This window comes from Mus musculus, chromosome 16, assembly GCF_000001635.26.
Source record: "Mus musculus strain C57BL/6J chromosome 16, GRCm38.p6 C57BL/6J".
Classification (NCBI taxonomy): Eukaryota; Metazoa; Chordata; class Mammalia; order Rodentia; family Muridae; genus Mus; species Mus musculus.
This window is the reverse complement of record NC_000082.6, coordinates 16,551,704-16,566,666: the sequence shown is the minus strand read 5'-3', so window position 1 is coordinate 16,566,666 and position 14,963 is coordinate 16,551,704. Positions and strand designations below refer to the sequence as shown.

The window sequence follows — 14,963 nt, the reverse complement described above, 5'->3', positions numbered from 1 at the left end:
GAGTCCCTGAAAAGAGACCGTGAGAGGCTGTTATTGAAAGTACAGCCTCAGTTGCAGAAAAAGTTCCAGGATTGATGGAGAAAAGTTGAATGGAGAAAAGTCATCATGGAGAAAAGTTGAAGCTTGGCACAATGTAGCAGGAATCAGTGAAGGTTCGACACCATCAGAGGCCCCAGCACTTTGGAGATGCCGGTAACATGGGACGAACAACAAAAATAGCAGCAGCCATGGAGTGGAGCCACAGCTGCGAGACAAGCTGTGTGTGCTGTGCCCTTTGGAGCCGACATCATGAGTCACAGACATCTAAGATTGAGCTTTACACTTCTTTCCTCTTAGAATAAGAAAGTATTCAACTTATTTTTTATTTTATAAGAACCTACAGTTATGAGAATTTGGATACTTAAAGAGTCTGAACTGTTAAAAATGTTAGAAATTTTAAAGACTATTGGCTTGTAAAAGCTGATATGTTTTATATTTGATGTCACTATTATGAGATCATGGGGGTGAACAAGAATAGAAAGGTTATGATTTAACAGTAATGCTAATGGTTTAATGTTTAACAATGTTTCAAATTGACAAGGAGTTCATTTATGGCTGTTTTTTATGTCAACTTGACACAGGCTACTATCATTTTGGAAGAGGGAACCTTGCCTAAGAGTATTGCCCAACTGGACTGGCCCATTGTGGATTTTCTTGATTGATGGTTGATGTGGGAAGTCCTATCCCACAGGAAGTGGTGTGACCCCTGGCTGAGTGGTCTAGAATGATATAAGAAAGCAGGCTGAACAATATGAAATGCATGCTAACAGCAGCACTCCTCAGTGAACTCTGCATCAGTTCCAGCCTCTAGGTTCTGTCTTGCCTGGATAAAGGGCTCCAAGCCGTAAAATGAAATAAACCATCTCCTCCCCAAGTTGCTTTTGGTCATTGTGTTAGTCACTGCTCTGTTTTTGTGGAGAGATGCCAGGACCAAGGCAACTCTTATAAAATAAAACATTTAATTGAAGTGTTGTTTACAGTTTTAGAGGCTTAGTCCATTATCATCATCAGATGATAGAGTGTGCCAGCAGGTAGTCATGGTGCTGGAGAAGTAGCAAGAGCTATATATATCTTGATCCCAAGGAGGGTATGTGTGTGTGTGTGTGTGTGTAGAGAGAGAGAGAGAGAGAGAGAGAGAGAGAGAGATAGAGAGAGAAAGAGAGAGAGAGAGAAAGAGAGAGAGAAAGAGACACTCCCAGGAACACACTTCCTCCAACAAGGCCATACTTCCTATTCCTTCTAATACTTTAAATAGTACCATTCTCTGGTCATTGAGCATTCAAATATATGAGCATATAGGGCTCATTCTTACTTAAGCCATCATAGTTATTATGTTTTATCTCATCAATAGAAAAGCCAGCCAAGACATGTATATAAGCCTTCTTTTTTTTTTTGTCATTAAAATGCGTGAGTTGGAGGGCATAGTAACATATCCAAAGCTTTGTTCTTATATAAACCAGGTTCAGATTTCAGTGGTAAAATCCATAACAAAATACTTAAAATCTGTATCTCAGTCTTCATCCCTAATAGTATGAGGATACAGATAATATCATACCTGAGGTTTACACAGTTGGAAGTATTTATTATTATAGCACATGACACATACCAAGAACTGAATAAATAGTGTACCATTATTAATAATATACAATAAACTTTGCCATATGTTTTTTGTGGTGGATTGTTATTGTTAAGTTTGTATATGATGTGTTCCCCCAAAAGCGCATGCATTGAAGGTCATATATACAGAGATAGGGCTTTGAGTAGTGATTGGGTCTTGAGAATGCCAACCTGAATGGAATGAATGGAAAGCCAGGACTACTTGAAGGAAATAGGTTACTGGTGTGTGTGTGTGTGTGTGTGTGTTTTAAGGTATTTTGTGCCCCCTGGTTGACTGTGTTTCTCTTCCCTACTTCCCCCCACCCACCTCTTTTTCCTCCTTTGTTTTTTTCCAGCAACCATTGTAGTCAACAGCTTTGTTTCACCAAATGTTCTTCACCTTGATTTTCTGTTTCAGAGCAGGTCTTATAGACTTTTTGTTTTGTTTTTGTTTTTGTTTCTCATATGTTATCACCGTAAGCCAAAGCAACATAATAGTCTGTACAAGATATTGACATTATTATTTGTATAGCTTAGTCTTATGTTGGAATCTTAGGTTACTTTTAGGTTTGCAATAAAGGAAACACTTATATAGGGCATTTTTAAAATTCATGCAACATATTTGGTTAGTGTTGTTATTAGACCCTTGGTACCGGTTGCCCAGAGTTTCACATTGCATACATAGCCTGTGCATGAAGGGCCCCCAGAGTGAAGGAAAATCTGTACAGATAACTCTGTCCGGGGGTGAACATCACCTCCACCCAAGCTAGTGAGGAATGTGGTGATAGGGCGCAATGACAGCTTCCATCTGGAAATCTCAGAGAAGGCAGAGTTGTAGGAGGTGAGTTAATAGAAGTTCCTGGAGCTAGTTATTTAGGGACTCTTAATAAAAGTGGAGGCAGAATCCAGTTAGGAATTTAGTAAGGAGTCCAGGTGAGGGTTGGTGTGCCTAAGCCTGGTAGGAGCTGTAGAGTTGGTAACAAACAGCTGGATTTGAAGAAACTACAGCATGTGAGAATTTGGGTTGGATGTGAGATGTCAGGGATAGATAGACAAGTATAGTTTCATGTGTTGATTAAGATTGATTGCAGTGTGGCAGAGTCAGGAAGCATCCAGGATGTAAACATCTGGGTACATCTGGGAGGCAGTTTCTGGACTGAGTTAGTTGAGGTTGAAGAACTGTCTCAAGCTTTGTGCCACCATTGCATGGGGATGTTTCTAAATTGGGCAAAGAGGTGACAGTCTGCTGATCAAGAAGTCTTCTTCGCCTCCTGAGTCTAGATGCAGCACGGCAGCTGCCTCTCATTACTGTTCCAGCCCTTCCTTTGAGCCAGGATTGACTGTGTTCTCTAACTGGGATATAAAACAAAGCCTTCCTCTCTTAAGTTGCTTTTATCAGGTACTTTGTTATAACAATGAGAAAAGGAACCAAGAGAGTTCCTAGGAGGTTAGCTTCTGTGTGAAGGGCTAGAGTAACCATATCACAGAAGGCTGTAGGGAACTCTGGGAGTTTTGGAGTGCTGTATGTGAGTTGTTTATTAACTGTCTTTTTTTTTTAATTAGATATTTTTTCATTTACATTTCAAATGCCATCCCCAAAGTCCCCTATACCCTCCCCCCGCCCTGCTCCCCTACCCACTCACTCCTACTTCTTGGCCCCGGCTTTTCCCTGTACTGAGGCATATAAAGTTTGCTAGACCAAGGGGCCTCTCTTTACAATGATGGCGCACTAGGCTATCTTCTGCTACATATGCAGCTAGAGACATGAGTTCTGGGGATACTGATTAGTTCATATTGTTGTTCCACCTATAGGGTTGCAGACCCCTTCAGCTCTTGGGTACTTTCTCTAGCTCCTACATTGGGGGGCCCTGTGTTCCATCCTATAGATGACTGTGAGCATCCACTTCTGCATTTGCCAGACTCTGGCAAAGCCTCACAGGAGACAGCTATATCTGGGTCCTTTTAGCAAAATCTTGCTGGCGTATGTAATAGTGTCTGCATTTGGTGGCTCATTATCGGATGGGCCCCTGGGTGGTTTATTAACTGTCTTAGGGTTTCTATTCCTGCACAAACATCATGACCAAGAAGTAAGTTGGGGAAGGAAAGGATTTATTCAGCTTACACTTCCACATTGCTGTTCATCACCAAAGGAAGTCAGGACTGGAACTCAAGCAGATCAGGAAGCAGGAGCTGATGCAGAGGCCATGGAAAGATGTTCCTTACTGGCTTGCTTCTCCTGGCTTGCTCAGCTTGCTTTCTTATAGAATGCTACCAGCCCAGGGATGGCACCACCCACAATGGGCCCTCCCACCTTGATCACTAATTGAGAAACTGACTTACAGTTGGATCTCATGGAGGCATTTCCTCAACTGAAGCTCCTTTCTCTGTGATAACTCCAGCCTGTGTCAAGTTGACACACAAAACCAGCCAGTACATTAACTATGTAGAAGAGTTACTAGACGGGGCATTTTAAGAGTCTTAAATTCTCAAGTCTTAAAGTAAGAGCTTTGGAAATTGAGAGTGTATTTATTTATAGTGAATTTTAGAAGCTTGGAATGGTCAATGATTTTAACCATTATACTATTACTTCTCTCACAAAATTTTCTTTAATATTTCCATCTTTTAAAAAAGTAGTCAAATAAGGAAGGAGACTAGCTGCATATGTATCAAAAGATGGCCTAGTAGGCCATCACTGGAAAGAGAGGCCCAGTGGACACGCAAACTTTATATGCTCCAGTACAGGGGAACACCAGGGCCAAAAAGTGGGAATGGGTGGGTAGGGGAGTGGGGGGGGGAGGGTATGGGGGACTTTTGGGATAGCATTGGAAATGTAATTGAGGAAAATACGTAATAAAAAAATTACAAAAAAAAAAGAATGGGTAATGGGAACATAAGATACAATATGTCATATTATACCTGAAGTCTAAAGAATAAATAAGCTTAAAACATTATAAATAAACTATGATCCTTTCTTTTTCTTAGGATCTTTGTACTGGATCTATCTGTCTTTCAACACCTTATACTCATTTTAATAATCTCTTGTAGTAAGAGTTTATGCTGTTTTTGCCCAAATAGTTCATCCACATTTCTTGACAATATTATTTTCAGGTTTCTTCTCCTTTTGTAGTCATTGTTGCTGAAATGAAATTCTGATGGGTTTTGTTTTTCAAGAGATATTAATAGTTGTGTGGTTTTCTCTCTCTAAAACTAAATGCTGACACTTTAAAGCAACATCCTACTTGGTTCTTTTGATTATTCTTATAGGGATAAATTTATTCCAGCTACAAGGGATACTTATATTTGTCCTTTTAATATTACAAATATTATATATTTTTGCCAATAAGAGAGCTCTGAAATGTTTGGTATAGAGTGCTGATAAAGGGAGGGAGGGCAGGTGAGCCTGCAGTACTGTGTGCAGTACTGATAAAGGGAGGGAGGGCAGGTGAGCCTGCAGTACTGTGTGCAGTGCTGATAAAGGGAGGGAGGGCAGGTGAGCCTGCAGTACTGTGTGCAGTGCTGATAAAGGGAGGGAGGGCAGGTGTGCCTGCAGTGCTGTGTGCAGTGCTGATAAAGGGAGGGAGGGCAGGTGAGCCTGCAGTACTGTGTGCAGTGCTGATAAAGGGAGGGAGGGCAGGTGAGCCTGCAGTACTGTGTGCAGTGCTGATAAAGGGAGGGAGGGCAGGTGAACCTGCAGTGCTGTGTGCAGTGCTGATAAAGGGAGGGAGGGCAGGTGAGCCTGCAGTGCTGTGTGCAGTGCTGATAAAGGGAGGGAGGGCAGGTGAGCCTGCAGTGCTGTGTGCAGTGCTGATAAAGGGAGGGAGGGCAGGTGAGCCTGCAGTACTGTATGCAGTGCTGATAAAGGGAGGGAGGGCAGGTGAGCCTGCAGTGCTGTGTGCAGTCTACCTGCTTTGTTTTCTTTTTATGTTTATCTTAACTTTTTTATCTTGTCCTTTTAAAAGTTTACTTTCTTGTAGTATTTTTAGTGCCCATGGAAAGAATTATCCCAGTGTGTGTTTTCTGTGTGGTAGGATTGATTTGCTTTTCATACTACAATCTTATTTTCTGACTTTTTAGTGAATGCAACTGAGAAACTGGCAGTTTCCCTGCTGAGTCAGCATGTAATCTTCATGTGTGCAGAAACAAATTTAAGTCAGTCATTGCAAACCTAAGATATTGCAAGCTTCTCATGAACACCTAAGGCTTTAGATATATTCATTAAAAACCTTCATAGCCTCTCCTCCCATTCAACAAAGAACAAAAAATAAAAATAAAAATAAAAAATAAATCAGTTTTTTCTTTAAACATTTGCTGTTTAAAACTTTACTTTATTTCCAATATAAGATATTCAGTATATTTAAATATATTTGTCTTTAAAAATCCCTAAACATACAAAACCAGTTTTCAGTTCTGTGGGCAATTATAGATCAGGAAATGACCCGCTGACGAAGCTTGCTTTTCTACACCATGCTATCTTGACTTTGCAAGTGAACTTTTCTGTTTGTGCAGTTATGTTTCTGCGACCTTTCATCCTTAGTCAGCAGCATGGCTCTCTGAAACATTAGGACTTTGTCCTGGCAAGCGTCAATTTGTAGAAAGCTTTTAGTTGGTCTGCACTGCCTGGTTTATATAGCCAAACACCTGCTGAGCAAGCCCTGTGAGTAACTGTGCATGCTTCTCCACTGGGGCTTTGCAGGGCGGGAGCACAAAGACTGTGATTGTTACCCAAGAAGCCTGAGTCACACACTTCTACCAATCGCCTTAGGAGGGCTGGTTACCATGGAATCCACCATCTGTTCACTCCCCGCTGCCGGAATGTGATTATCCTTTGGGGCTGGGAACATAGGGTTAGCAGGGGAGCCTGTGTAGTGTGAGATTATCGGCAGTGCACTGGGCTATTGGGAGATTTCATTCTGCTCACTGGAAGAACAAATGAAGGGAGTTGTTCTCCAGCCATTTGTGACTTGTAATCACAAGGAATAAATCAGCTTTTCTAAGGTAAGTAACCTAGCATTGCATATCTGATTTGTACGGCATTTAGTGTGAGCATATCTCTCTGTGGTCAAGGAAAGGAAGCACTAAGCTCTTGGGTAAGAACGCCCCCACCTCAAAGCTTGCACACTTGCCTTTTATTAATTTTAGGCAGCCTGTACAATTACATGTTGGAATTATCCTGTAATGCTTAAGAATATTTCCTGCCTGTGAATGTGTACTGTGATTCTTGAATGTTGCAGATAGACAGTCATCTCGTAATGGCTTCTACAGTGAATTACACCAGTGTTCTTGCTGAAATACACCCAGGGCTACAGCATGCTCAATGTTTGTTCTTATTTGAGAAATGACTCCATCAGTGGCATTTGTAGATTATACTCAAATTAAGGTTAATGTTGGGCCACATGTTTTAAGTGTGGTGCTGATGTAGTGTTTCAGAGCCTGTGGAAACAATGTGACAGGGCTGTAGTGACAGATGGCTCAGCCATAGGGAGGGGTAAACCAAGGAAGATGGCTTGCTTTTCAAGGGCTTCCTTTGTCATTGTTATTTCTTTTGTCCACAGCTACTTAAAATGTGTGTTGCATATTGTAAGCTGCGGATGGAAATTTTAGTTTTAACAAATGGATGACTGACATTTTTCCTTGTGGCTCAGAGGTTGGTAGCTCAAACAAGGCACTACTATGTCTTTTGTAAGGCAGCATTGTGTCTCCTTCCCCCAAACTGTGACCTAAATTATAAAAGTGTAAAATAAAACGAGCTGTATGCTCTGGAGACTTCTTTTGTGTCAGTGTTCCTGCCCTTGACACCCCAGCATTAGCACCCTGAGTTTAGCAGATCTGCCATTTTGTGTGCTGTATGAAAGACTGTAATTAGAGGTTTTGCCTGTGCAGTTCAGTCAAACTTGAACCATGTTGTATTCTTGGGTGTGCATCTTAGTGAGCCAGTGGCTACCTAGAGAACTAGAAACAGTCAGTGGGCACAGGAACTATGCTTTTTTTCTTTCTTTTAACAGGACAGAATGAGTTGACCGTAGTATTAGTCAAGGAAACATGCTTTATTTCATTAAGAGTTTTTGAAGACTGTTTTGTGGATTCCTGGTATTAACTCTAGTTGATGTAGTATTCTGCACTTACAGTTTTTGAAATATGCAAATTAATCTAGGTACATACTATCTTTAAGAAACAGCTTTCAACAATGGTAGACATGTATCTACTTGAAAGCTTCTTTAATAACTATAGTTTGAAGCTAATCTTGTGTAATTGAGGAAAAATTACTTCAAAATCAATAAACAATTTAAGGTTTATAAGGTCGAATCATGTACATTTGTGGCATTATTGTTGCTTTAATTACCCTGTATCTTGGAAACCAGAACTGGGGTAGTGGTGAAGTTGGGCCTTAGCTGTAGTTACTTAGGCCATGGAGTGGGTAACTAAAACCTCACTTCACCAGGTGCCTGTGTGTGAGTGAGCTGCTGCTTCCCAGTTCCAGTTAGCAAGGCGGTGCTTGTAAGTAGATGTCCGTCAGGGTTGTAGGTGTTGGCAGGTAGACTTGAAAGCACGTTCATTAAGATCCTGTTTGTTCAAGTTTCAAGCATAACAAATAATAAACACACAAAGTTTAAGTGTGATGAAAATCTTTTAGAAAAATCTTCACATAGAAAAGGAATAGGAAACATGGCCTGGCTTGATATAAAACAGTCCCAGTGCCCAGCTATCTTACCTACAGGAGCTCAAAACCCTCACAGAATCCCAGACAGATATGGACTAGTGGCAAGAAGGGCAATTAATCCTAAAGGGTTAATTGAGCAGTGATTCACTGACAACTTTATAATGGAATTTTTATTCTGCCTTATGTAAATAACCTGATGAGTATTTTCCTTTTCTAGAGTTAAAAAATATCTATATCTGGGTACACTTAAGACATACTCCATTGAAAGAATGGAATGAGATAATTTTATGCATCAGCATAATTCTGTACTGTCTTAGATGCAAAGCATATCTCACAGGCACGTGACAAGTGTAAGTCAGACAGAAGCCGCATGTGGGTGCGGCCTACACTTGCCTGATTCTAGTACTACTGTTCTGAGTTACCTTCTTAGGTTTCGTAATGACTCCTGAGCTTCTCTGCTCCAAAAAGACAAGGTTTAAGTATGCAGAGGGTGTGTGGAATGGCATGTGTGTGGGCTGCAAGGAACAGCTTCTCCCTCAGGTCATGTCACCTTACCCTTTAATTAGTGAGACTGAGTCCTGGGAAAGTGTCTAGAGACACATTATTCTTAAACAAGTTTTGTCTTTGCACAAATAAGCAGTGCTTTGCTTTTGTAATCATGTATTGAATTACTGACTTCCCCTATATTTCCTTATCTGTCTAAACCTCTTCTGGCTTTATTTATTTACATATCTGGTTTTACAGAGTACCTAGTCTTGGATTCAGAGTAATGAAACAGATTCACATAGATAGACCAATTTGTAGTATTTTTTCAGTCCCTATTATAAATCTCTAGATTGCACATTTCTGTAAAGATCCAGATAGAAACAGAGTCATTCTAGTTTGTAACCCAGTTTGATAGAAGAATTTCAGGCCTGTAAAAGACATTCCAGGCCTCAAAACCTGTGAAATTGCTCATATTGGTTATGGCAGGCTAAGTATTAAGACAAGAGCAAGGTCTCCTGATTTTGCTACCCTGATTTGGAGCAAGCAGGGCAGGAGGAGGTTCGCCCTAAAATCCAACTGGTAGAATTTCCAGAATTTAGAGAGACTATAGGTCTTAACATAATTTTCTCAATTATGAAATTACAAGAAGCACAGACTTCTTATTATAAATGATTGACATTTTAAAAAACATGACTATCGCCGGGTGTGGTGGCGCACGCCTTTAGTCCTAGCACTCAGGAAGCAGAGGCAGGCAGATTTCTGAGTTCGAGGCCAGCCTGGTCTACAAAGTGAGTTCCAGGACAGCCAGAGCTATACAGAGAAACCCTGTCTCGAAAAACAAAAACAAAAACAAAAAAAACCATGACTATCAAAGCAAACAGATACCTGGATGCTTAATTTGTGTTGTCTCCCTATTGCTGTTTCTATATGAAACTTTAAATGATGATCAGAATCTTGCTGGATGACTCAGAGGTTAATAGTGTGGAGTGCGGTAAACAGGAGGGAAAGACTGCAAAAGGCAGGGATGGTACCATTCTAGGGTACACACCAGTCACCAAGATCCTTGTCCTGTAGTGACTCAGTGGGACTCTTCTTTGGACATCAAAACGTTCAGCATTCTTAGTTTAACTTAATATCATTCCCTCTATTCCTTCACCAACCACATGTTCCACCTTTCCTAGGACTCCCTTCATGATATCAAGACATTCTTTCTTGGAATATGTTACCTATCATTAGTGTTAACTTTTCATTTCTGTAAAATACATTGTTGAACATTGACCTTGAGCTGTAGTATTGCACATCTGCAGGATTTAGTAGTAGGTGCAAGGCCATTAGTGAAATTCCTATAAAAGAGGGATAAGACATAATAAAAGTAAAAAAATAAGTGAACTTTAAGCAGTGTCAGTTCTGTGGAGACAGATACATACTGAGGGGTTGGGGGCAGTAGGCTTTAGATTAGATAATCGAGAATTGTTTATATAAAAAAGTCTCATTTAAGTGGAAAACATTAAATCATAAGACAACCACATGTAATTCAATTCAATGGGTGTGTTGTCCTCACTTTATGGGGAGAAGATGGAGGGTACAATCAATAGGATTATATAAAAGTCTTGCTAAAGGGCTGGTGAGGAGATTGTTTGGGGGCCCGAAGGGGGGTGTTAAAGATGCTTACTACCAGTCTTGAGGACTGAAGACTGATCCCTGGGCTATTCAAATGATCGAAGGGAACCCATTTCCTCAGCGTGTTCTTTCACATGATCGCCCCTTCTCCCAAACACAAACAAGAAAAATGCAGCTAGTCCATTGCGCTATGGACGAGCACTGCTGATCCATTTTCTTTCATAACTTAGTGCTGTGTATGTGTTCTTTTCAAACCAAGATGTTGATCAACATGCTTGAGAAGATATTTCAGGGCAGTGGGTTTGAACAGTCAGCATTTTTAAGTCCAGGACAAAGCCAGGCATCATGACTCACACTTGTAATATCAATACTCAGAAGGCTAGGGGACGAGGATTGCAGTGAGTTGAAGGCCATATCTTATTCTTGGTATTCATATTCTATAGTCAACACACAAAGTGAAACTTGTGTAGTCAGAAATGTCCTTGAGAAATTCCTTAGGAAGGCATAGCTGTGTAAATTAATCTTGTCAAAGTCCAACACAGTGGGTGTGAATCCTACTCTGTGTGAGATAAAATGATTATATTGCTTGAATTAAGAAGCTGTGCTATATTTTAGGTAAGTGTAGAATTAAGCTCAGTGTGCTGAGGGCTCACATTTGGAATCACAATGACCAGGAGGAATCAAGGCAGCACCTACTTTGTAGTCTCTCTCTCCTCTAGCACTCCATACATATCCACACCACACCAGAGGGCACCTTTGAGCATGCTCTTTCTCATATGCAGCTGCCTTATGTCCCTGCAAAACATATCTAGTTCAACTTAAGTAGTTTAAGTTTGATTGGAAGATGGACTTTGCTTCTTTACAATTTTTTGTGAATTCTAAATTATTAATAATGGTTTTACAGAAATTTATGATAAATATAAAAGCTTATAGGCAAATTAAAATTGGGTAATAAAGATAAGCCTCTTTAATTAGTGATTATAAGAGGCTATTTTGTGTTTTCACTAGAGATATATAGTAATAAGAACCTTAATAAACTCCCTAATAATTGTGCTATTTTTATTTTCTTTTCAGTCACATGGACATTCTATTTTTAGTTTTTGAAGAACCTTCATACTGATTTCCACAGTTGTTAACTTAACAATCCTACTAACACTGTGTAAGGCCCATCTCTCTCTCTTGAAGGCATCTGCCATTTATTTTCTTAAAGATAGTCATTCTGAATGAAATATTTTTTTCCAATTTTTATTAGATATTTTCTTTATTTACATTTCAAACACTATCCTGAAAGTCCCCTATACCCTCCCCCTGCCCTGCTTCCCTACCCACCCACTCCTACTTCTTGGCCCTGGCGTTCACCTGTACTGGGGCATATAAAGTTTGCAAGACCAAGGGGCCTCTCTTCCCAATGATATCTGACTAGGCAATCTTCTGCTACATATGCTGTACTATTTTTAAAGTAGGGTGATTTGTTAAAAAAACAAAACAAAACTATCATTACCATTTGTAGTCTGATAAAAATTGCACCAGGTGACTATGGAACTAAATGGCTTGTGAAGTGCTTCACTATCCTAATACTGTGTTAGCAAAATTCAGCTTACTCTGCAGAGATTATTTTTAAGATGCTTAGTTAAGTGATAGAGGAGGATCCCATGATATAAGCCACATAACTTTTGTGGAAGCATGCACAATAATGCAGAAGTCTTCAGTGTGTGGAATTAAGCAGCAGGCAGTGATTCATATCTTGAAGGCAGATAATGCTTGCTGGAAAAACTGTAGGACACTGAGCCATAGTTTTTATGTCCTGCGGTTGTCTTTTTTTCTCTCCTGTTGCTATGACCAAAGCATCTGAAGGGACAAGAGGCTTATTTTAGCTCCATTCCAGAGAGACATAGTCCACCATGGAGAGGAAGGCATGACAGCAGGAGCATGCAACCAACCTGGCAGTCAGGCAGCAGAGCTGAACTAGGAAGGGGACTCAAGCTGTGAAGCTTCAGAGCCTGTGTCCTACATCCTCCAGCAAAGAGAGCCGCCAGCTGGGGGCCATGTACTCAGACACTAGCCCTAGGGTGGACTTTTCACATTTAAACCACAGCAGTGACTGTGTTAAATTATGGCAGCAATGCACTGACAAGCTGTACTGTAAAACTGGCCTGCTTGTTTAACCTTCAGATATTACTATACCATATTAAAACCAAAACCAAACTCTATAATCTGGGAGAAAAGTGTGTGTCTGAACCTGGTTGGCACTAATGTGAAGTTGTGCTGCAGACATTCTTTTCTCTTGAAAAAAAATGACACAACTCCATAAAGAGTAAGCTGACCTCACCATCAAAACTTTTTTAATAAAGCTGACTTTTCTACTTTAACATAATTGAAGGACATGATATTTGCATAAAACTTCTAGTATTGAGCAGATCAAATGGAATCTTTCCACATCAAAGTTAGATGGATTAGTTTTCATGGCTATGATAGAGAAATAAAAATAGTCTTGCCCTCAATAATCTCACTTTAGTAACTGAAATGTATCAACACAAGGTTCTTAAATAACAGTGCAATGGTATGGGAAGGTGCTATGGCTGCACAGAGAGAAAAACGGGATCATGCCCTGTTCACAATCAGAAAGATGTCACTTTTGAGACAGCTATACACTGTCTCTTAAGAGTAATATGAGATTTGCTAGGTGGTTAAAGACTTCTAATATCAGACGAACATACATAAAAGGTCAAAGTTGCAAAAGAATAATACAGGTTTGCAATATAAGACTGATGAGATTGGGTGTAAGAGTGCAATAGTTAGGAACTAGAGGATAGAGTACCAGCTTTTATTGCTGTAAGCCATGTCTTGTGGGTGGGAGCTTGTGGAATGAACTCACTGAGATTGGTGAGCATTGCAGTCCTGTGTATATTCTAGAGCTATGACCTTGGCTGTTCTGTGGAGGGTGCACTGTGGAGGGTGCAAAGCCATGAGCAGTGGACCCAGTGAGCAGTGAGATGATAGGTCATCAGAATTAAGGCAGTGATACAAGGACATAGAAGAAGGGACAGAGCTTTCAGTAAAATTATTAGGACTTAGCAATTAATTGGACATGTGAGTAGTGTTGAAAGATAAAGAAGTGTTGAGAACAGCTTGAATGCTGTTGAATTCTAATTCTAATTCTTGAATGCTAATGAAATATCATTAGCTAATACTGGTGACACAGGACGTAGAGTTGAATCCCATGTTTGACTCCAAAGCTTCATTTCTCATCACATGTCTAACTGGTCATATACCAATTAAAAAATGGTATATGAAATATGTGCCCTTTACTTTTTACATAATTAAACTTGTTCTTTGATAATTTCCTACAGTGCATTCTAAAGATTGTCACCCTCACCTCCTTATGTCCCCATACCCTAGAGCCTATCCCTCCTCTAAGTCCCTTTTCTCTATATCACTTTTAAATTAGCATGTAAGGTTAGGTGTCATCATGGCACTTCTTAACAAAGTATGCTTTGGTGATTCTCCTTCCTTCCATTCTGCCCAGCCCGTGAGTCTCAAGTAAGGCCAGTGTTTTAGGTATGCTGGCCTGTCTCAGCATTGTCAGAGCTAGCAGTGCCAAGAAAGGAAAGTAAGAAATTTAAGAGTAAGTTTTTAATTATCTTCCTACGTTATACCTCTAAAAGGACAACATAAACCCCATTTGTCTCCATTTTAGGACCAGGCCTGATTTCAAAAAGAAAGCCACCAGTCCCAGGAGTTGGCCATAGTCACCAGCTCCAGGAGCAGACCATAATTTCCAGGAACAAGGTCATAAAACTCCCCTCCCAAAGAACAGCCTGGAGATAACCACAAGAATGGGAAAATACCTTATCTCAGGACGGGCCACCTGTACTGGACAGCCTTATCTTATCCTGTGATTAACTGTTCGTGACATAGGAATGCAGACCACTGACCACCTGGCACAAGCCAATCAGAAGCCAACCCATGTGACCTCCCCAGCACTCACCAATGAAATTTTAGATTACCTTACCCACTCTCTAAATATAGAAGAACTAACATAGTAGCCAATCAAGATTGTACTAATATCACCACTTTGGCCCCTAAAATCACATAAAAATTACCTATTGCTTCTAGAACATTCTCACAGCCCAGCATAAAAAAGGGCCTGTGAGCTCCACTGTAGTTGCCATTTTCATGAATGGTTGACTCTCACATGCTGGTTGTTTCTGCAGAATAAACACTCTTTGTCTTTATATGCTATTTGAGTCTGGGGTCTTCCTTCAGTGATTCTCAGACCCTTACACCTCTACATCTCACACTCATTACCATTTAAAATTGTTGACTGTAGGTGAAGGCAGGAAGCAGCGGTTTGTCTGAATTCATAGCATAAAGCTAATATCCACATACACTCATGGAAAGTCTGACTCTAATGAATTAGCTGCTGTGTCATGCATAATTCAGTTAGAAGATACTGAGGCAGTATGAATGTTGAGGACAAAAATGGCTATAAGATCTTGGGTTTTGTTGTTGTAACATGTTTAATATTGCCATTAAATTAAACTCCTTAAGCATACTCCTAAAC

At 40.2% G+C, this 14,963-nt stretch overlaps 1 protein-coding gene across 9 annotated transcripts in view; it reads left to right on the top strand.

The window, feature by feature from the left end:
• Positions 1-14,963, top strand: part of Fgd4 (FYVE, RhoGEF and PH domain containing 4) — a 183,625-nt gene that overhangs the window by 33,868 nt on the left and 134,794 nt on the right. Inside the window, exon 1 of one of the 9 annotated variants that reach the window (XM_030249066.1) lies at positions 6,044-6,630. The exons of 6 other annotated variants lie outside the window; for them this stretch is intronic. The gene's annotated coding sequence lies outside the window, so the exon portion shown is untranslated. Of the gene's footprint in view, positions 1-6,043; positions 6,631-6,677; positions 6,723-14,963 lie in introns of those variants that run through there. 2 more of the 9 variants (NM_139232.3, XM_006522029.3) reach the window with 2 other exon arrangements.